Below are 24,282 nucleotides of genomic sequence, written 5' to 3'. Positions count from 1 at the left end.
ACACAAACTTTCCAAAACAAACAAACAACAAAAACCCCCACAAACTTTCCAACAATATAAAAAGGATTTAACCAAGTGGGGTTTATCTCAGGAATGAAAGGTTGGTTTAACATCTGAAAATCACATAATATATTAACAGAATAAAAGAGAAAAATCATATCATTTCAATAAACACAGAAAAATTATTTGACAAAATCCAAGGACCATTTGTGATATATATATATTCATAGAAGTACTAGAAGAAACATGGATTAATTCCTCTATAATGAGTAGGGAAAACTTTCCTAATAATAGCTCAAATTCCAGAAGTAATAAGACAAAATGTAATTTCACATACAAAAAAATAAAAGTTTGGTATAGAGTAAGACACCTAGGCAAGACACCATAGGCAAAGTAAGAAGACAACAATACAGGAAAAAAATTTCAAGTGGTAGTATCTCTAATATCTTTAAAGAGCATATAAAAATAAAAAGGCCAAGATCTCTAAGAAATTGAGCTTCTGAGGTGAAAAATAAACCATATAATATATGCTAAGAGAAACACACAATAAAACCAACACTGAGATGCTATTTATCATGTATTGGCAAAAATCCAAAAGTTTGAATACTGTTGGTGGAGAAACAAGCACACCCATACATTCCTGATAGTCCTGCAAAATATGGTAGCTGTGGGAGATTTGACAATACTGGTAAAATAACCCTTTGATCACAATCCTGTATCTAGGGATCTCTCCCAAAGATAAACTGGCAAACGTATTTTTTAAATGTATGCACAGGTCTGTTATTCCTTACAACAGTATTTGTAATAGCAAAAAGGCCAGAAACAACACAAAATCCATCAGCAGTTGGTTAAATCAGGATTGGTTAAATAATGTCAGATCCATAAAGTAGATCTCCAGAATATATCATTAAAGGGCAAAGTGGAGAAAAGTGTGTATATACAGTAAAATGTACATTATTTATAAAATTTGCTATGTGTTTAAGCTAAAAAGATAAATATAAACATTTTTAAATGGTTAACTAGAGGGAAAGGAAAAGAACAGTATGAGGGTTAAAAATAGAAGTCTTCTTTGAACATACCTTGTTTTATAAATTTGACTTTGGAATTATGTAAATATTTTACATAATTATAAAACAAAATTAAAATTAAAGATTTTAAGATGAAGCAAAAGAATCTAAATTAGTATATGGGGGTGGCATAACCCCACAAAAAGGAAGTTTCAATCAACTTAAAACAGTAATTTGTGCATCCCTAGTGGAATAAACCCTAAGAAAAAAAAGGAAAAAAAAACTAACTTTTTTTAGTCACATTATTAGTGGTAGTGTTGGTATTAGTATTCTAATACTATTGTGTGTGTATTGTGGTTAAAGCAAATGAGTAATAATATAACCTGTTATTACTAGAATCTTCTTAGAACTGGAATTCCCTGCAGAGGAGAAAGGAAGAGTAGAAGAGGATAAGTAAAACCCTGATAAAACCCTATACAAATTCATAATACATTAAAAAATTTTTTTTTCTCCTTTCTGTTGAACAGGCCTCAAAACAGTCACCAATCCTATGGCAGTGAGCATCCTAGCCCATGGACGGTAGTCTTGAAATAATACTTCCCACTAAAGGAAACAAAGATTCTTGACAAAAAAAAAAAAAAGGCTAATTCCAGATGTGAGACAAGAAATGTACAAAGGAGGCTATGAGTTAGAGATAAGATGGCAGAGTAGAAGGACTTGAGCTCACCTCCTCTCATGAAAAACACCAAAATCACAACTAACTGCTGAACAACCATCAACAAAAAAGACTCGAACCTACTAAAAGTGATAGTCTACATCCAAAGACAAAAAGAAGCCATGATGAGATGGTAGGAGGGGTGCTTTCATGATATAATCAAATCCCATACCTGCCAGGTGGGCAACCCACAACCTGGAAAATAATTATATTGCAGACAGAGTTTCTCCCACAAGAGTGCAAGTTCTGAGCCCCACATCAGGCTTCTCAGCCTGGGGGTCTTGCATCAGGAGGAGGAGCCCCCAGAGCATTTGGCTTTGAAGGCCAGCAGGGCTTGAGTGCCTGAGCTCCACAGGACTGGGGGAAACAGAGGCTCCACTCTTAGAGGACACACACAAGGTTTCACATGCACTGGGAGCTTGGGCCAGACCTACCTGTGGGTCTTGGAGGGTCTCCTGGGGGAGGCAGAGGTCAGCCGTGGCACACGGTGGGGGCAAGGACACTGGTGGTGGAGGCCCCAGTGAATATTCATTGGCATGAGCTCTCCTGGAGGTCACCAGTTTGGTACTGAGACCTGGCCCCATCCAATAGCCTGCAGTCTCCAGTGCTGGGACACCTCAGGCCAAACAACCAACTGAGTGGGAACACAGCCCCACCCATCAGCAGACAAGGCTGCCTAAAGTAGTCCTGATCCCACAGTTGCCTCTACACATATCCCTTGACACGGCCCTACCCACAAGAGGCAGGACACCCAGCTCCACGCACCAGTGGCCACAAACACAGAAAGTTAGACAAAAAGAGTCGGCAGAGAAATATGTTGCAGACAAAGGAACAAGATAAAACTCCAAAAGACCAACTAAATGAAGTGGAGATAGGCAATCTTCCTGAAAAAGAATTCAGAGTAATGATAGTAAAGATGATCCAAGATCTCAGAAAAAGAATGGAGGCATAGACCAAGAAGATACATGAAATGTTTTACAAATAGCTAGAAGATGTAAAGAACAAACAAACAGATGAACAATACAATAACCAAAATGAAAAATACACAAGAAGGAGTTAATAGCAGAATAAATGAGGCAGAAGAACGAATAAGTGAGCTGGAAGACAGATTGGTGGAAATCACTGCTGTGGAGCAGAAGAAAAAAGAATGAAAAGAAATAAGGACAGTCTAAGAGATCTCTGGGACAACATCAAATACACCAACGTTTGCATTGTAGGGGTCCCAGAAGGAGAAGAGAGAGAAAACGGGCCTGAGAAAATATTCGAAAAGATAATAGCCGAAAAGTTCCCTAACATGGAAAAAGAAACACTCAAGTGCAGGAAGCGCAGTCCCACAAAGGATAAAACCAAGGAGGAACACATCAAGACACATATTAATCAAATTCACAAAAGTTAAAAACAAAGAGAAAATATTAAAAGGAACAAGAGAAAAGCAGTAAATAACATACAAGGGAATCCCCAAGAGGTTATCGGCTGATTTCTCAGCAGAAACCCTGCAGGTCAGAAGGTAATGGCATGACATATTTAAAGAGAAGAAAGAGAAAAACCTACAACCAAGAATATGCTACCCAGCAAGGCTCTTGTTCAGAGTTGATGGACAAGTCAAAAGCTTTACAGGCAACCAAAAGCTAAGAGAATTCAGCATGACCAGACCAGCTTTGCAACAAATGCTAAAGGAACTTCTCTAGATGGAAAAGAAAGGCCACAGCTAGAAACAAGAAAATTATGAATGGGAAAGCTCACCAGTAAAGGCAAACATACAGCAAGGTAGGAAATCATCCACACACAAATACGATATCAAAACCAGCAACTGTGAGAAAGGAGAGTACAAATGCAGGATATTGGAAATGCATTTGAAATTAAGAGACTAGCAACTTAACACAATCTTGTATATATATAGACTGCTATATCAAAACATCATGGTAACCACAAACCAAAAATCTACAATACATACACACACACACAAAAGAAAAAGCAATCCAAACACAACACTAAAGATAGCCATCAAATCACAAAAGAAGAGAACAAAAGAGAAGGGGAAGAAAAAAAGACCTACAAAAAAAATCATAACAATTAAAATGGCAATGGGAACATAATATCAATAATTACCTTAAATGTAACAGACTAAATACTCCAATCAAGTCATAGACTGGCTGAATGGATACAAAAGGAGGACCTGTATACATGCTGTCTACAAGAGACCCATTTCAGATGTAGGGACAAACACAGGCAAAGTGAGGGGATGGAAAAAGGTATTCCATGCAAATGGAAATAAAAAGAAAGGTTGAGTAGTAATACCCATATCAGACAAAATAGACTTTAAAATAAAGATTGTTACAAGAGACAAAGAAGGACACTCCATAATGATCAAGGGATCAATCCAAGAAGAAGATATAACAATTGTAAACATATATGCACCCAATGGACTTCCCTGGTGGCGCAGTGGTTGAAAGTCCACCTGCCAGTGCAGGGTACATGGGTTCGAGACCTGGTCCGGGAAGATTCCACATGCTGTAGAGCAACTAAGCCCGTGCACCAAAACTACTGAGCCTGCGCTCTAGAGCCCGCAAGCCACAACTACTGAGCCCATGTGCCACAACTACTGAAGCCCACATGCCTAGAGCCCGTGCTCCGCAATGAGAAGCCACTGCAACGAGAAGCCCGCACACCGCAACGAAGAGTAGCCCCCGCTTGCCACAACTAGAGAAAAGCCTGGGGGCAGCAATGAAGACCCAAAGCAGCCAAAAATAAACAAATTAACTAATTAAAAAAATATATATATATATGCACCCAACATAGGAGAACCTCAATATATAAGGCAAATGCTAACAGGCCATAAAAGGAAAAAATCGACAGTAACACAATAACAGTGGGGGACTTTAACACCCCACTTTCATCAATGGACAGATCATCCAGACAGAAAATCACTAAGGAAACACAGGCTTTAAATGACACATTAGACCAGATGGACTTAATTGATAATTACAGAACATTCCATCCCAAAGCAGCAGAATACATATTTTTCTCAAGTGCACATGGAACATTCTCCAGGACAGATCACATGCTGCACCACAAAGCAAGATTCGGTAAATTTACAAAAATTGAAATCATATCAAGCATCTTTTCTGACCACTATGCACTATGAGATTAGAAATCAATTATAAGAATAAAACTGTAAAAAACACAAGCACATGGAAGCTAAACAATATGTTACTAATCAACCAAGGGATCACAGAAGAAATCAAAGAGGTAATCAAAAAATACCTAGAGACAAATGAAAATGAACACAGTGAGCCAACATCTATGGGATGCAGCAAGGGCAGTCCTCAGAGGGAATTTTACAGCAATACAATCTTACCTCAGGAAACAAGAAACATCTCAAATTAACAACCTAAAATTACACCTAAAGCAACTAGAGAAAGAAAAACAAACAAAACCCAAAGTTAGTAGAAGGAAAGAAATCATAAAGATCAGAGCAAAAATAAAGGAAATAGGAACAAAGAAAAATATAGAAAACATCAATAAACGAAAAGCTGGTTCTTTGAAAAGATAAACAAAATTGATAAACCTTTAGCCAGAGGCATCAAGAAAAAAGGGAGAGATCTGAAATCAATAAAATTAAAAATAAAGAAGATACAACTGACACCACGGATATACAAAGGATCATAAGAAAGTACTACAAGCAACAATATGCCAGTAAAATGGACAACCTAGAGGAAATGGACAAATTCTTAGAAATGTATAACCTTCCAAACCTGAACCAGAAAGAAATAGAAAATATGAATAGACCAATCACAAGTACTGAAATTGAAACTGTGATTTAAAAACCTACAACAAACAAAAGTCCAAGACCAGATGGTTTCACAGACGAATTCTATCAAACATTTAGAGAAGAGTTAACACCTATCCTTCTGAAACTATTCTAAAAAACTGCAGAGGAAGGAACACTCCCAAACTCATTCTATGAGGCCACCATCACCCTGATTACAAAATGAGACAAAGATACCACAAAAAAAAGAAAATTATAGGCTAATGAACATAGATACAAAAATCCTCAACAAAATACTAGCAAACAGAATCCAACAACACATTAAAAGGATCATACAGCATGATCAAGTGGGATTTATTCCAGGGATGCAAAGGTTTTTTAATATCTGCATATCATTCAGTGTGATACAAATTTATCTTTTTTCAAAAAAAAGTCTTTTAATTGTTCAAAATAGCACAAAATGACATCACACTATGGTAATATTGAGTCACGGGGGTTACTCTACAATAGATGAACGGGCTTACAGTTTCCAGAAATGAGAGATCAAAGGGTGGTCGGGAATAGGGATGGGGGAAAACAATGAGACCAGGCAGTGGGCTCCAAGGTGACCAAACGTGACGTTTTCCACACATTAACAAATTGAAGAATAAAAAACATATGATCATCTCAATAGATGCAGAACAAGATTTTGATAAAATTCAACACTGATTTATGATAAAAAGTCTCCAGAAAGTGGGCATAGAGGGAACCTACCTCAACATAATAAAGGCCATATATGACAAGCTCACAGCTAACAACATACTCCCAGTGGTGAAAAGTTGAAAGCGTTTCCTCTAAGATCAGGAGCAAGACCAGGATGTCCATTCTTGCCACTCTTACTCAACATAGTTCTGGAAGTCCTAGCCATGGCAATCAGAGAAGAAAAAGAAAGAAAAGGAATACAAATTGGAAAAGAAGAAGTAAAACTGTCACTGTTTGCAGATGACAAGATACTATACACAGAAATCCTAAAGATGCTATACCAGAAAACTACTAGTGCTCATCAAAGAATCTGGTGAAGTCACCGGATACAAAATTAATACACAGAAATCTCTCGCATTTCTTTTTTTTTTTTAACATTTATTATTTATTTGGCTGCAGCAGGTCTTAGTTGTAGGACGTGGGATCTTCATTGCAGCACGCGGGATGTTCACTGCAGCATGTGGGCTCTTTTAGTTGCAGCATGCCGGATCTAGTTCCCTGACCAGGGATCGAACCCAGGCCCCCTGCAGTGGGAGCACAGTCTTAACCGCTGGACCACCAGGGAAGTCCCTCTTGCATTTCTATACAGTTAACAACAAAGGATAAGAAAGAGAAATTAAGGAAACAATCCCACTTACCATCACAAAGAATAAAATACTTAGGAATAAACCTACCTAAGGAGGCAAAAAACCTGTACTCGAAAACTATGAGACACTGATAAAAGCAATTGAAGATGACACAAACAGATGGAAAGATAGACCACATTCTTGGATTGGAAGAATCAATACGGTCAAAATGATTATACTACCCAAGGTAATCCAGATTCAATGCAATCCTTATCAAATACCAATGGCATTTTTCACTAGAACAAAAGTTTTTAATTTGTATGGAATCACAAAAGACCCTGAATAACCAAAGCAATCCTGAGAAAGAAAAACAGAACTGGAGGAATCAGGCTCCCTGACTTCAGACTATACTACAAAGCTACAGTAATAAAAACAGTATGGTATTGTCACAAAAAGAAAATATAGCTCAATGGGATAGGACAGAAAGCCCAGAAATAAACTCATGTACCTATGGTCAATCTATGACAAAGGAGGCAAGAATATACAATGGAGAAAAGACAATCACTTCAATAAGTGGTGCTGGGAAAACTGGAGAGCTACATGTAAAAGAATGAAATTAGAACATTCTCTAACACCATACACAAAAATAAACTCAAAATGGATTAAAGACTTAAATGTAAGACCGAATACTATTTAAAACTCTTAGAGGAAAACTTAGGGCACTCTTTGACATAAATTGCAGCAATATCTTTTTGGATCCACTTCCTAGAGTAATGAAAATAAAAACAAAAATAAACAAATGGGACCTAATTAAACTTAAAAGCTTCTGCACAGCAAAGGAAACTATAAATAAAATGAAAAGACAATCCTCAGAATGGGAGAAAATATTTGCAATGAACAATGCAACCAACAAGGGATTAATCTCCAACATATACAAACAGCTCAATATCAAAAAAAAAAACCCAATCAAAAAAAATGGACAGAAGATCTAAATAGACATTTCTCCAAAGAAGACATACAGATGGCCAAAATCACATGACAAGATGCTCAACATCCCTAATTATTAGAGAATGCAAATCAAAACTACAGTGAGGGCTTCCCTGGTGGCACAGTGGTTGAGAGTCCGCCTGCCGATGCAGGGGACACGGGTTCGTGCCCCGGTCCGGGAAGATCCCACAAGCCGTGGAGCGGCTAGGCCCGTGAGCCATGGCCACTGAGCCTGCACGTCCGGAGCCTGTGCTCCGCAACGGGAGAGGCCACAACAGTGAGAGGCCCACGTACCGCAAAAAAAAAAAAAAAAAAAAAAAAAGAAAAACTACAGTGAGGTATCACTTCACACCGGTCAGAATGGCCATCATCAAAAAGTTTACAAACAATAAATGCTGGAGAGGGTGTGGAGAAGAGGGAACTCTCCTACACTGTTGGTGGGAATGTAAATTGGTACAACCACTATGGAGAACAGCATAGGGGTTCCTTAAAAAACTAAAAATAGAACTAGCATATATGATCCAGTAATCCCTCTCCTGGGCATATATCTGGAGTAAACCATAGTTACAAAAGATACATGCACCCCGATGTTTCACTGCAGCACTATTTACAATATCCAAGACATGGAAGCAACCTAAATGTCCATCAACACAGGAATGGATAAACCAGATGTGATACACACACACACACACACACACACACACACACACACACACACACACACAATGGAATATTACTCAGCCATAAAAAAGAATGAAATAACACCATTTGCAGCAACATGAATGGACCTAGAGATTATCATACTAAGTGAAGTCAGTCAAAGACAAATATCATATGATGTCACTTATATGTGGAATCTAAACAAATGATACAAATGAACTTATTTACAAAACAAAAACAGACCTACAGACTTCAAAAACAAACTTATGGTTACCAAAGGGGAAAGGTGGGAGGGGAGAGGGATAAATTAGGAGTTTGGGATTAACATATACACAGTACTATAAATAAAATAGATAAATCGGGCTTCCCTGGTGGCGCAGTGGTTGAGAGTCTGCCTGCCGATGTAGGGGACGTGGGTTTGTGTCCCGGTCTGGAAACATCCCACATGCCGCGGAGCAGCTAGGCCCGTGAGCCATGGCCAAAAATAAAAAATAAAAAGATAAATCAACAAGGACCTGCTGTATAGCACAGGGAACTTTACTCAATATTCTGTAATAACCTATATGGGAAAAGAATCTGAAAAAGAATGGAAATATGTATAACTGAATCACTTTTCTGTACACCTGAAACTAACACAACATTGTAAATCAACTATACTCCAATATAAAATAAAAATTAAATTAAAAAAAGAATAACTTCAATTGCAAAAAAAGAAAGAAAGAAGAAATGTACAAGGAACCTAGAATATCTTATTATACCAGATATAAAGAGAGCTATCAGACAATTAGAGTCACGTTAAATGACTCTGCAGCCCACTAGTCAACAAGAACCATTGATCAGGCCTGACTACTGCTCCATGGGATGGGAGACACCTGGGATTCTTGACTGCTGGACCCACAAGGACAGCAGGCACTGTAACCACCATTCAAACCTCCTCATCAATCGCATAGTGTGGGCAAACCTCTGGTCCCAGGAATATGGCCTGGTGGGCCACAGGGGCCTGACGCCCAAGGGCAAGTGTGTAAGAGCTAACTGCAAACGTGGGTTCCACTGTGACTCAGCATCGAGGCTCCCTGGAATCAGTTCTCAGGTCTGGCTGTGTAGTGACAGATGAGGCCGCAAAAAATTAAAAATGAACCAAAAACCACTGAGCAGAGAGAGGGCAGTATGAGCAACAGTAAGAATAAAAACTCCAACAAGAGGAAGATATATTAGGCTAGTGATTTGTTGAAAATTAAAGCTTCTGAATTATAACACATTTCCCTTTCACTTTTTTTGACCCAGACCAATACCATGTTTATTTCACAAACACTGGGAAGATGGGTTGGAGGTAGAGGTGGGACACGGGTGCAAAGCTGCACACAGTCATCAGCAGCCCACTCGCCACACTGAGGGTCCAGCCAGGCAGTGCCTCCAAGTCCACAGGCAGCAGAAGTGAGTGCAGGGAGGGCCCTGAACACCAAGCCCCCTGAAAGCCTAAGGGGCACAGCTCCAGCTGTCCCGGGAAAACCACAAATAAATAAGAGTGGGGGGTGGCCCCACCCACACAGATCATCTAATCACCCATCTTCGCTCTGGAGGTCTGAAGGATTGCAACGATGACCCCAAAGAGGCCGATGGCACTGCCAAAGATCTCCACAATGAGAATCTTTACAAAGAGGCTGGGGTCCTGCACATCAGCCAGGGTGGCTCCACTGCCCACGATGCCCACACAGACTCCACAGAAGAGGTTAGACAGGCCCACTGTGAGGCCAGCCCCAAACAGGGAGTAGCCTGCATGGTAGTTTTGATGGCCAATGGCTTTGGGGTCAGGAGCACTGCAAGGCTCAGCCCTGTTGCTAATGACAATCGCCATGATGATGCCGTAGACGGCCACAGCCTCACAGAAGATGATGCTGATCAGGTTCTTGGTCTTAATCCTTGGGGCCTTCACCCCTTCCCCAGTGATGCAAGAGCCAGTGATGCAGATGCCCCATGCCGTCCCAACCACAGACAGGGAGATAGCTAGGCCAATGCCCAGGTTTGACCACATGACGGGGGAAGTCTCCGTCAGGAACCATGCCACATCAAAGCGGGAGCCCAAGTCAAAACTGGTGTAGCAGATTCCCATGACGAGCAGGCAGGCCCTGAAGGCCACGAAGACCCCGGAGTACAGCAGCACTAGGCCCGTCATGGCGGCAACGACGCCATGGGGGGGCGGGAGCTCAAACCGCGTCCCTGCATCCGCTGTCCACCCTGCAGCCTGTGGGCCCGCCCTGCAGTGTCACCTCCCCTTTCATTTTTATTGTGATTCCTTTTCCCTGTTATTTTTCATTGTACCAGTAACATTATTTTTAGAGGAAAAACACTGAAATACAAACATTAATATATGTATTTGAAAGTAGATATTTTCCCAATACTAAGCACATGCTGTATCATATATTTTCCATGTTGAAAATATTCTTCTCTCTGTGGGAGAGAGCCAGCTATTCAGTGGTACGCAAAGGAACTTATTTTACTCTTGATCCACGGAACCTCCTAGGGGAACCACTGTAAAATATGTCAATGTTTTTTTTTTCCTGGAAATGGTCTACTAAATATTTAATCTCTTTTCTTTATTATCATCAGAAATTAAAACATTAGCATGAAAAAGTTTAAAATTTCTTAATTATTTTTATTTGGGAAAAGTGTACTCATTAGAATATATGGAATATTAAACCCTAAATAAGAGGACTTTATATCAAAAGAAATATCATTAATCATCTAATATAATGAATGCCAAAAATTCTATTTGTGTTCCTGCCAAAATACAGAAACTTATTTTTAAAAACTGAACTATTACTTTCTTTGTGTGTGTGTGTGTGTGTGTGTGTGTCTGTGTGTGTAATTCAGATGTCATTGCTTATTATATCATTCCATACAATTTTAAGTAAACAGACTTTGAGAAAATATACTGGGAATATTAAACAGATGATGGCAATATTGATGAAAATGTTCAAGTGTTTTACATAAGGTAGTAAGAGGCACCACTGCCACCATCACCCTCCGAAATTTGTATGTTTCACATAAAAAGAGTAAAATAGTTTATTGGCATTTAACTAGCATTATTCTTTGTAATTTATGCACCAAGATACACCTAAACAACTGCAGAATCTTCAGAGCAAAACAAAGCATTTTCTTTCACTAGCAGATATAGAAGTTTCAGTTTCTTTAAAAAACAAGCAAACATAGGCTTCCCTGGTGGTGCAGTGGTTAAGAATCTGCCTGCCAATGCCGGGGACACAGGTTCGAGCCCTGGTCCGGGAAGATCCCACATGCCACAGAGCAACTAAGCCTGTGTGCCACAACTACTGAGCCTGTACTCTAGAGCCTGTGCGCCACAACTACTGAAGCCCGTGTTCCTAGAGCCCGTGCTCCGCAACCAGAGAAGCCACCGCAATGAGAAGCCTGCACACCACAACGAAGAGTAGCCCCCGCTCACTGCAACTAGAGAAGGCCCACTCGCAGTAACAAAGACCCACTGTACCCAAGAATAAAAATAAAATAAAATAAATTTAAAGACCAAAAAAACCAAGCAAACAAATCAACACAACTACACACACAACCCCAAAACAAAAGTTGGCCTATTTCAGTGGTCCTGAATTTTGATGTTTCTATTGTATTAATTAAAGAAATAAAATGTGATTCAGCATTTAAAAATGAGACTGATCTTCTTCACCATAATTATACTTACTTTATAATTCAAACGATTTAACTGAAGCCGATGTTAACCCAGCAAAAACCATGGATACAACTCAAACTGCTCTTTGGCTAAGAAAATTTCTTTAAAAGTTAAATATTCTTTAAAAACTCAAACCCAAGCTGCACAGGTGTAACTTTAAGAACCTACAACTGACCCTTCCAGAAACCACAGCAGTAGTTCCAAGTGTTTTGAAGCTGGGGAACATATACAGAATCACTGTAAATCGCACATACACATCAGTAACTTCCTGATAAAACTGTACTAATAGTTTCCTCTATTACTGACTAAAAAAATAAATCAAGCAGGTACTACAGTTTAGCATTTAAAAGACTTCTATGCCTATTTTTACAAAGATGCTTGGGCTGAGACATACATTTGTATACTTGAAAACAAACAAGGCTTGAAATGTGGTTTTATGTGAAACCACTTAGAAGAACTCAGTCATCAAAAAACTAAAAATACACAACAGATAAATAGGAATTTATTAAAACCACTGTCTCTAACAATATAAAAATTAAATATCAAGGCATCTTTTACTCTCATCTTGGTGTATGCAGCAAAGAGAAGTGTTTTAAATAGGAACCAGCACTTCTATTTCAAATGCTTTCTAACACATCTGGCAGATTTTTTTCCTTTCTCCTATTCCACATTCCGTTGAAAGCTCTCATGATCAAACATCATGACCCAAACCAAAAGAAAAGTATAAACAGATATTGACTTATTAAAAAGCAGTTCACCCTTGAAAAATAAAAAGGAACTACAAAGAATATTCTGTATAGGGAATTTCCTGGTGGCTCAGTGGTTAGGACTCTGTGCTCTCACTGCCGAGGGCCCGGGTTTGATCCCTGGTCAGGGAACCAGGATCCCGCATGCTGCATGGTAAAAAAAAAAGAATTATGCATAAAGTTCAAATACTAGTATTTAAATTTCTCTGAAGCAATTTGCGCTTCAGTAATTAAGAGAAAGAAGGGATGAAGACTTAAACACGAGAAGCCTATTAATATGGATCACGCTGTGGACTCGTTCACTCAGTAGTCTGCTCTGTTGAGAAGAGAATTTGAAAAGGGCTTCATACTCCCTTAAAAAACAAAAATCACATTCACCAGAATAAGATCATTTAAATTAACACTGATTATATATAATTCCCCATATTTGTCCACTTATGAAGCTCAATTTCTTCATAAAATATACTAAACAGTAACATTTTCACCTTTTATTAAGGCAGGTTTGGGACTTTTATGTTTGTAGAGTAACAGGCCATAGCATGTAATCTTGCCAGCCCTCCCGCCCCCGTCAAGTGTGAATGTGATCAAGCCTCTACCCCCAGCTACCAACCTATGAAACTACAGATGTTAGAAGAACATGTTAAATTATTTATGCCTAAAGGATCCAATCAGCAAAATCCAGATCTTGGAAAACTGTACAGGACAAATGACCCAATTTCTTCAGCAAATTGGAAAAAAATACAAAGTTGTAGAGGAGGAATCTGTGGTCACTTGAAAGATTTATCAACTAATGGCCTTGTGTAGACTTTAGTTCAGTACCAATTCAAACAAACTAAAAATAAATATGCCTCCACACAAACACCTGTACATAAGCAATTATTCGTAACAGCCAAAAAAAATGGATAAACAAAGCCTGGTAAATCCATACAAAGGAATATTATTCAGCCGCAACAAGGAATGAAGTTCCTTATTCATGTTACAACAGATCAACCTTAAAAACTTTATACAAGTGAGGGTGTTACCGAACCAGGTTTGTTCTGCCGGATGCGCAGAAAGTCAAAATGGTGAGACGCCGAGGTTTGCAGCAAAGTGAGACGTGAAGACAAATCTCAAATCTGCCTTCCCAAAGGCAAGGGGCTCAGGTATTTATGGGAAAAAGAACAAAGAAGCAGGGCACTCTGAGGCGTGGAGAGAGAGGAAAGGTTATTGGAAAAAGGTGTGATAATTGTTCTGGGCAGGCCTCTCTGCACGTTCAATATGTCACAAGTGGATGCTCTCGTATGCCCAGCTGAAGGGTCAGTGGTCCTATCCAGTCCTAAGCAGCTCGGCTCAAACCAGACAGAGCTGACTCTTGGCTCAACTTGAAGCCGAGGCAGCTGACTCCAAGTTCCTGGAAAACACCTTGGGCAAACATATTGTTTAAGCTACGTGCTGCTTGGAGGACCCGAAAGTCTTAAAACTTTGATTAGTGAAGGAAGGTGACATGGATTGCACCATGGTTTCAAATGAAGCCAGACATAAAAGACCACATATTGTAATTATTCCACTTATATGAAATATCCAGAAGAGGCATACCCACAGAAATTAATTTGGAAATGGGTAGCGACTGCTAATGGATACAGGGTTTCTTCTAATGGATACAGGGTTTCTTCTAGGTGTCATGAAACTAGTGGTGATGATTGTACAATTTTGTGAAAATACTATAAACCACTGGGCTGTACACTTTAAAAGGGTGAATTTTATGGCATGTGAATTGTGCCTCAGAAAATACAGCATTCGTGGGACAAATGGAAATTTGAATACTGACTTGCTACTTGATAATATCAACAGTTTATAATATTAAAAAAAATTCATTTTTTGAGATACATTCTCAAAAATTTATAGATGAAATATGATGCTAGAATTCGCTTTAAAAATAATACAGAATAGGTGGGAAATCATTATTTTGAGTAAGGATTACATCAGGCAAGAATCATCAGTGGATTCTGTAATGGTCCTAACATATGTCCACCAATTCTTTGATATTCTCCCTTCAAGAGTTGGGACTTCAGGGAATTCCCTGGTGGTCCAGTGGTTAGGACTCGGCACTTTCACTGCCAAGGGCACGGGTTCAATCCCTGGTCAGGGAACTAAGATCCCACAAGCCGCGCAGTACGGCCACAAAAAAAAAAAAAAAAAAAAGTTGTAACTTAAAAAAAAATTTGGAGCTAAATTTCCCTTCTCTGGAATGTGGGCTGGACTTGGTCCCTCACATCTAATGACTTGACTGTAGAGGAGGTGACAGTGTGTGACTTCTAAGACTAGGTCACAAGGCTTTGCCCTCTCCTTGCCCTCTCAGGGATCACTTGCTCTAGATGAGGCCAGTACCATGCTATGAGGACACACAAGCAACCCCAGGGAGAGGCCCATGTGGCAAGGAACCGAGGCCTCCTCAGTTCCCACTAACTAAGATCCCACAGGCTGTACGGTGCGGGGCGGGGGGGGAGAAAGTTCTAAAGAACACAATTGACAAAATTGGAATAAGAATGGTACAGTAGATAAAACTATTGAGTCAATGTTCAATTTACTGAGGTTAATAATTATACTATGGTCTATAAGAGAATATCCTTATTCTTAGGAAATACACAATGAAGTATTTAGGGATAAAGGGTTGTGATGTATGTTACACTCAAATCGCTCCCCCAAAAAAGTGTGTGTGTGTGTGTGTGTGTGTGTGTGAGAGAGAGAGAGAGAGAGAGAGAGAGAGACCTACAAATGAAGCAAATGCAATAAATATTAATAGATGAAAGTAAAGGGTAATGGGTATTTGGTTTTTTTACTATTTTCATTTTTGCAACTTATATGTAGGTTTGAAATTATTTCCAAATAAAAACTTTAGAAAATCATATGGCGGGCTTCCCTGGTGGCGCAGTGGTTAAGAATCCACCTGCCAATGCAGGAGACACGGGTTCGAGCCCTGGTCCAGGAAGATCCTGCATGCCGCGGAGCAACTAAGCCCATGCACCACAACTACTGGCCTGTGCTCTAGAGCCTGAGAGCCACAACTACTGAGCCCTGTGTCACAACTACCAAAGCCTGCACGCCCTAGAGCCTGTGCTCTGCAACAAGAGAAGCCACAGCAATGAGAAGCCTGTGCACCGCAACAAAGAGTAGCCCCCACTCACTGCAACTAGAGAAAGCCCGCGCACAGCAACGAAGACCCAACGCAGACAAAAAAAAAAAAAAAAAAAAAAAAAAAATCATACGGCAAAAATATTCTACGGGAGGGAGGAAAATAAGTGAGGGTAAAGATGAAAAAGACTGACTATAGGGGACTTCCCTGGCAGTCCGGTGGTTAAGGCTTCCAATACATAGGTTGTGGGTTCGATCCCTGGTCAGGGAGCTAAGATCACACATCCTCAGGGCCAAAAAACCAAAACATAAAACAGAAGTAATATTGTAACAAGTTCAATAAAGAGTTTAAAAATGATCCACATAAAAGAATCTTAAAAAAAAAAAGAAAAAGATTGACTAAAATTGATGAGTACTGAAGCTGAGTGGTTTATTATAAAAGGCTTAGGAACTTCCCTGGTGGTCCAGTGGTTAAGACTCTGAGCTACCCCCAATGCAGGGGGCCTGGGTTTGATCCCTGGTCAGGGAACTAGATCCCACAGACCTGGCACAGCCAAATATTTTTTTTTTTTTAAAGGAAGTTTATTATACTCTCCTGACTACTTTTGTATGTATTTGAAAATTTCCACAATGAAGGTAAACAACACTGAAGCGACTGAACTTGAAGATCCCCTATGTCTCTCTGAGTTCAATGGTTTTTTCGAGCATGGTGGGTTATGGATGATGTGAATTTGAGTTTCACCTTCGTTCAAGTTTTTCCTCCAAAAATTGGGGATAATAATTTCTACTAACAGGATTATTAACTTTATATTACACATGTCAAAGTTGTTAGCACGTTCTCTAGCATATCCAATTGTTCAATATGTGTCAGTAATAATTATTACTATTGGATGAATAAGTGAAATATAAAGATTAATTTCCACTTGAGGTTAAAAGAAGTATTGTCTTCGGAGTTTGTTGTTAAGGGATTAGACCGGCATAACCACGACCATTATAGGCATAAGGTATTGGAATAGGTCCACCCTGGGTTCTGCGGAAAGAACAACGTCCTTATAATTAATTAGGTTAACTCCTATGCGTTAAGAAAATTTTTTTTTTTTTTTTTTTGCGATACGCGGGCCTCTCACTGTTGTGGCCTCTCCCGTTGCGGAGCACAAGCTCCGGATGCGCAGGCTCAGCGGCCATGGCTCACGGGCCCAGCCACTCCGCGGCATGTGGGATCTTCCCGGACTGGGGCACGAACCCGCGTCCCCTGCATCGGCAGGCGGACTCCCAACCACTGCACCACCAGGGAAGCCCAAGAATTTTTTTTTTAACAGGATGTAACAGAGTCCTCTATTTACCCAAAGTATCTTGTACAGAGCCCCCGGTAAAAGTACAGGACATAAAATTAGGAGCTTTTCCATCATTAAACAAAGGACTGGTGGAATCAAGCCTGCATTAAAAGTTGTGGTAAAACACACATAAAATTTACCATGTTAAGTAATTTTAAGTGTACAGTTTGGTGGCATTAAGTACATTCAAATTGTTGTGCCAGCGTCACCACCATACACCTCCAGAACTTTTTATCTTGCAAAACTGAAACTCTGTACCTATTAAACAATAGCTCCCCATTCCTCCCTCCCCCCAGCCTCTGGCAACCACCCTTCTAATTTCAGTCTCTGTGAGTCTGACTGTTCTAGGTAACTCACACCAGGGGAATCAATACAGTAGTTCTCCTTTTGCGACTGGCTTATTTCACTGGATGTAATGTTCTCATGGCTCATCCACATTGCAGCACGTATCAGGTTTCTTTCCTTTTTAAGGCTGAATAATATTCCATTGCACGTATATGTATCCACCATATTTTGTTTATCCAGCGATGGACACCTGGGTTGTGCACACCCCGTGATGACTGTGAAAAATGCTGCTATGAACCTGGGGGTACATGTATCTCCTCCAGTCCCTGCTTTCAATTTCAAGCTTGGATTTTTACAATTTGTGGGAGAAAGTTATATTTTAAATTCCTCTTACCATCTGGCATTTAATTTGTTTGTTTGATGTGTTTAAGTGACCGGTAAGGGGACAACGATAATGCTTTTCCTGATAAAATACTAACATGAATGGTCTTGACCCATTCATAATAGCTAAGCTTCCGTTTCATTTCAGGTGAGTCCCTTCACGTGCAACACTACTCACATGACTACTGGAAAGTTACTTCGATTGGAGGGATTTGAAATAGCAACGTTGTTTTAGGCTTTGGATGCTGGGTGAGGATGGGGAGAACTGAAGCTGGTCAAGTTCATGGGAAAGGGCCTGGTTTCTCTTCAGCAGAAGTCTTCCTCTTTGAGGCCTGAGAACTGTTACTCACGTTTGATTTTCCCCGTGCAGCCCCGTACGATGGCACTTCTTCCCTCTTTCCTGGAGGGTTACATAATTATGCAGCTCAACATCGTGGGCCTTTTTCACCCGGACAGTACTTTCTGGAACTGCTAGATTTCCAGATGAGAACTGTTTATTCTGGATCAGACTTAAGTTGGTCATCTGAATTCTCGTGGGTATGGAGAGTTTTTCTTACCCTTGGCCTACTTTTTGTGCTGCTAAATATCCTCTTACAGTTCCACCAAGCACTTTGTAAGACAGAAAGAGTTGAAAGCACTGCTTCTTTTGCTTTCTCAGTTCCTCTGGCTGTTTCAGTGCGTCAGTTACATGGTGCTTCTCTGGTAAGCCACAACCACAGAGGAAGGAAAGGAAGGTTTTGTTCATGTCACAATGCAAATCAAGTGCCTACTATGTGCCGTGCTCCAGGCCTCATGGTTCATTACAAAACCGGAACAGTAAGGATGGTGATAGAAATACATCCAGGGCTCAGTTGGGGGAAAAAAGGCACTGAAGGCCAGGGCTCTAATTCCCATGCAGTGTGCTTGTATTCTGTGTCCTGGCACAGTTCAGAAGCAGAAAATCACCATTGTGTTATTGACCTCATCTATCAACTCATTTTTCCATGTTCCCATAGCAACGTGGGAGAAACTGAGAAAAGATATAGGAAAGAGGAAGAAAAAACGCAGGGGAAGCAAGCTGGCCTCCTGCTTCCTCTGTATACTTCAGTAGATCCTGCGTTTTCCTCTTCTCCTCGTTATCCCAGTTTCCACAGTGATTGTTCCGATAGCTGTCAAGTGTGACCATGAACATCGCACTCACTAGTATAACACTGAAGCATCATAACTCAGTCCTCCTCTGTTGGTTGTTCCCAGTTTTTCATTTTTCACTATAATGAAAAATGCTATGACAAAGAACTCCATGCACATGGCTTTTTTCTTTTTTCTTTTTTTTGCCTTTTGGATTATTTCCTTGATATTAACTCTTAGGAATGGAATGCCAAGCAGGCTTGGGGAGGGGGATTAAGTCCGTTTACATTGAGTTGGACGCTCTCCTGATGAAGGTACAGGGTCATAAAAATGTTCATGCCTGCGTTTTCGACACTCCTTAAAAGTACATCTCGTTGAAAGCAATGAAATAAGTATTAGCTTAACATTCACACACACTCAAAAAAGAACTCCGCTGGAGTGTGCAGGAACTCGATACAGTACAGGAAGCACTGTGTCATGGAGACCTAAATAAGGAAGGAATAAACAGTCAAGTACTGGGGAAGGCATCCTCTTCAGTCACATCATCCGGGAGGATTTCGCTGGAGTAGCTTTCCACCTAAGAGAGGATTTGAAAACCACCGATCTGCCTCCTTTCTTTTATTCAGAACATAGGCCCAGAGAAGTCTTTTTTTAACATGCCCAAGGTCACATAACAGGCTAGGACTGTATTCTGCCTTCAGCTTTTGGGGTTCTCTGTACAGACATCTTCTCCTAGTAAGTAAGGGAAACTGAGGTAGCGATTGGAACCCAAGGGAGGAGGCCCTGAGGGAGGCGGCCCACGTGCTTCCTTGGGCCTTTCCTCTCTCCTCTTCCCATCTCTCTCCCAGCCTAGAGGGATGAGAAACACCATCTTAAATCGGGTGGTGGAGCCTTCATTTTATTGTTTTCCTTTATACCCTACACATTGGATAAAAATTCATTTGAATCTCTTCAGTTGTTAATTTATAAAGAATTAAAAATTGTTGAAAGCAAATGTGTATTCAAAGCTAACTGCATATCAGATACACTGCCCGTGCGTGTGCTTAGAAAATTCACACTTTCCTTTTATATCCAATTATGCTGTTCATTTCTGGTCCCCCCTCCTCAAACCCTAGGAATTCACACCATTTTCTTCATTTTCCTTTCACCTGTCTGTGGATTGTGACCTTTCACCTTCCAGTTACATATATCTTCTCCCTTCTCCCAAAGTCACAAATCAGAACTGTCCATGCATCCAATGTTTACTAAGGGCTTACTACGTCCCAGGCACTGTTCTAGTCCCTGAAGACACAGGAGTGAATAAATCAGAAAGAAATCCCTCCTCACTTTCTATGGGAGAAGATGGACAATAAACAAATATGAACACAAATAAATGCATCGACAACACATTCGTCATCTAAACCCACTGCACCCATGGGAAACCCAAGGTTCAGAGGTGGTGAGTAATAAGCAAGTGTGGGTGCTGGATCTCAAACCCAGGCCTGTCTACATCCAATTTATGAGATCCTAACTTGTAAGCTACAAAGCCCTGAGCAAAAGCAAAGACTGATGCTGATTACTGTTGCCAAAGTCTAGCAAAATGAAAATGCAGGCACTTTTTTTGGGTAATTTTCACTTGTCAGAGACACCAGCCTTTTTGGGTTTGCAGTTTTCTTGAAAGATGTGCCTGAAAAATGGAAACCATATTCCTTCCATTGACCATGCCTACCTAACTCCAGAAACAAATTACAGTTTGAAATGGTTGGGGTTTTTATGATTAAAAATTTTAAAAATGTGTCTTATGTGTACAATTTGATTTTAACTATGTATATACTTATGAAACCACATAGATCAAGTGAAATAGTTGATTTTAATCAACACTATGCTTGGCCTTGATATCTGTCACAGCTTGAAAGTAGATAAAGTATCTTTTGGTCCCCAAAGAAAACAACTTGATGTTTCTGTTCGAAATGCTTTGTTTTGTGAAGTTGATATAAAGGCAGTTGCACTTTCCAAAACTTTCCAGCTTACTTGATGGAAAGTATCTCATACTCCTGACCCTGGGAAGGCAGCTACCTCATCCAACAGAAGTCCTCAACATACAGATGACCCCTTACAGGTACTTCTTTTCCTTCCTGTATCAGCAGGGATTTCCCCCCTCCTCACTCTTTCCTTAATCCTTGTATTCTCACCAAGAGTGATCTCTGGTGGTTTCTATACTTCTCAGGTTCCTTCTGGCTTTAGCATCCCCATAGACTGTTCTCTTCCTTCTTTCTCCTCTGTCATCACTCCATAACCGTTCCTAGGCCTATACTCACTGACCTGCTCTTCTGCATCACAGGCCACAGGCCCCCCCTAGGGTGGACTGAAAATCTGCTCTTATCTTTACTGTCTCTACTCAAAATCTTAACCATCTTCACTCAAGGAGCAGTGTGAATGCCACCTCCTACAGGAAGCCTTCTCTGATTGTCCTAGCTGAAAGGACTGCCATGGCACTTTACTGGACCTCTCAAGACACTCATCACATTTTTCACTATCAAATTTTTTTTATCAGATCTCCTCTTGTCTCCTGGAGCCCCGACAGCACCTCACCCACAGCAAGTAGTTTTGTGACTGAAACTTGACTTACTCCTGCTGGGGCTATGCAGACAGGAGCTATGTTTTCAGCTGTCAAGCTGTAAGTTACATTCTTCTGTCTGTTGTGCGGAGCATTTCAGTTCTCTAGCACCTTCTACTATACTTCAGTACATACTCTGGCTTTCTGACATGCAGGCTTTTATGAGCTGAGACACAGCTCCCATAAACAACATTGTCCATTTAGGAAACCCATTCTGCATTCCCTAAGAATTGTATCAGAAACCTTGGAAATACAATCTGCTCTTCAAGGGAGAATAGTCACAGAATTTAACCTGATAATTTAAAAGGAAACAAAAAAAACGTTTTCCAACCAGGAGTAGTGACTAGTATCCTTCATTTCCAAGGAGACCCAAGAGGAAAAATTCTAAGTATTCATTAAGCCCAGATGCTCAAAGGAGTGGAATTAATGGCACACAAAATAAAAATGTTTTAAACTTCGAGTCTCAAAATGCAGGATCCATCACTAATAGAAAAACACACTTTAAAAGTTGTAAAATATAAGATTTTAAAATTTCAGGGACTTCCCTGGTGGCACAATGGTTAAGAATCTGCCGGCCAATGCAGGGGACACAGGTTCGAGCCCTGGTCCAGGAAGATCCCACATGCTGCAGAGAAACTAAGCCCGTGGGCCACAACGACTGAACCTGCGTTCTAGAATCCACGAGCCACAACTACTGAACCTGCACGCCACAACTACTGAAGCCCACGTGCCTAGAGCCCGTGCTCTGCAACAAGAGAAGCCACCACAATGAGAAGCCTGCGCACCACAATGAAGAGTAGCCCCCGCTCGCCGCAACTAGAGAAAGCCCACGCGCAGCAACCAAGACCCAATGCAGCCAAAAATAATTTATATGTATTAAAAAAAAGATTTTAACATTTCAGTCCTTATGCTTTTAAATGACCATAAAGTGGGTAACACACAAAAAATACTCATTTATCTTCATCTGTTAAAACCTTACCTGGAATTTCCATTTCTAAGGCATTTAGTGGGAGTGAATGATCTATCGAGGGCACTGAGGCTTTGGCGTGTAATGGATGATCTTGTACAAAGAACCAATTCAGGATTCCTGCAGCTGAAGACGGTGCAGCGTAACTTCTGTCTCCGTGGTTTCTAGGAAGTGCTGCTGACTGTTTTCTAGGGCAGAGCCAGGGGGCAGGTGGAAAGGCTACTTTTCAGATTCTCTTCTGTCCTACTTTGGGCTAATCATTCCTCAGTGCACATGGCTCATCTGGTAACGCTGATCAGAATAAAAATTCCATGGATTAGATCGAATATAAATGAAAGTCCGGATGTTAACTGCAGATGGACTTTTAGAACATATGAAGTATTCCCTTCCTGCTTGTAAACTTTAGGAAGAAACAGTGAGTTTCACCCAGGTTTATCAACATGGTGGTGGCGGCACGGGTCTCTTGGGTCTCCCCTTTGCCAAAAAGAGTAACCTCAGCAGATGCTGAAGTGTCCTCCGGGCTCTCCTGGCACCGCCCACAATCACTTTAGAGCCGCTCCTCCTTCACAAGCGCGCACCCCCCCCCCCCCCCCCCCCCCCGGTCTAACGGCTGGAGAAATCAAAGGAAAACAGTTCTCAGGGTGACATCAGGATGACTGGTTTTTGACTGAGGGCTGGGTCCATAGGAGTTTTGTTCTGGGGCCCATTGTTTGGGGCAAATGGGATTTAAAGTTGGTACAAAGCTAAGAGATTGGGCCCTTGAGGAAAAGGAAGGCGGTGATGGCTGAGTTCAGAGAGACATCACTAGAGCTAATGGCTATGCAAATGCAGTGGTGCCCAACCCAGAATGAACTTTCTCAAATGCAGCACCCAACCTGCCACTTGCCCTTGGAGAGCCCTTTAAGGTTTTCCCCTACCCTTTTAGATCAAGTCCACCCCACCTCTGCCAGGCTGACAGGTATCTCTTTCCAAACCTGGCCTTATCTTACAGCCTCATCTCTTGCCCATCCCCCCTTGCCATTTAGGTTCCAGCCACACCAAAGAACATTCACTGCTTCCCAGTCTTTGCCTATGTTGTTCTCCTAGGCCCTGGAGCCCTTTGTATCTAAACCCACCTCACTCCTAAAACTATCACTTAGCCTTCAGGGGAAGAAACATCTACTCACCCCTGCCAAAAAGGAGCTGGCCACCTGCTCAAACACACTGGGGTGACCTTTGACCCAGCCTCTTTACCCACTATGGTAACCATCCATTCTCCCCCTGCTATGTGGGTGGCATGTACTGTGTGTGTACACAGTAGGCACTCAAATACTTGATGGGAAGAAGGTAGGGTTTAAAATGCAGTGTGAGGGACATGGGTTTGTTCTGAAAGTGACTTCCCAGGGCAAGTAGCCAAAGATGTGCACATCTTGGATCTCTGGAGGCCAGTGTGAGTCTCTGCTTCGGTGCTAAAAGTCCTTAGGGCTTGTGGCTGCCCAGGACAGTTCCGGACACACCAGACATTTATGTGACTGCTAGACTTGGAGAACATCAGCCCTTCAAAGTAAAAAAAATTGGGTTCCCTCCTCTGTCTTCAAAAACTCATGCTGAGGCAAAGTTTTGCATAGGAC

At 40.9% G+C, this 24,282-nt stretch overlaps 1 protein-coding gene and 1 pseudogene across 1 annotated transcript in view; both read right to left on the bottom strand.

The window, feature by feature from the left end:
* The window catches only part of LOC101335630 (V-type proton ATPase 21 kDa proteolipid subunit c'' pseudogene), a 27,029-nt pseudogene extending 4,252 nt beyond the window's left edge, over nt 1–22,777 (bottom strand).
* Nucleotides 1–24,282, bottom strand: part of AVL9 (AVL9 cell migration associated) — a 96,292-nt gene that overhangs the window by 4,252 nt on the left and 67,758 nt on the right. Inside the window, exons 18-19 of the transcript XR_002174519.3 lie at nt 22,685–24,282; nt 6,245–6,813 (exon numbers count right to left, since the gene is read on the bottom strand). The gene's annotated coding sequence lies outside the window, so the exon portion shown is untranslated. The remainder of the gene's footprint in view (nt 1–6,244; nt 6,814–22,684) is intronic.

This window comes from Tursiops truncatus, chromosome 9 (assembly GCF_011762595.2).
Source record: "Tursiops truncatus isolate mTurTru1 chromosome 9, mTurTru1.mat.Y, whole genome shotgun sequence".
In the NCBI taxonomy this organism is placed as follows: domain Eukaryota; kingdom Metazoa; phylum Chordata; class Mammalia; order Artiodactyla; family Delphinidae; genus Tursiops; species Tursiops truncatus.
This window is presented reverse-complemented; position numbering and strand designations above follow the sequence as displayed.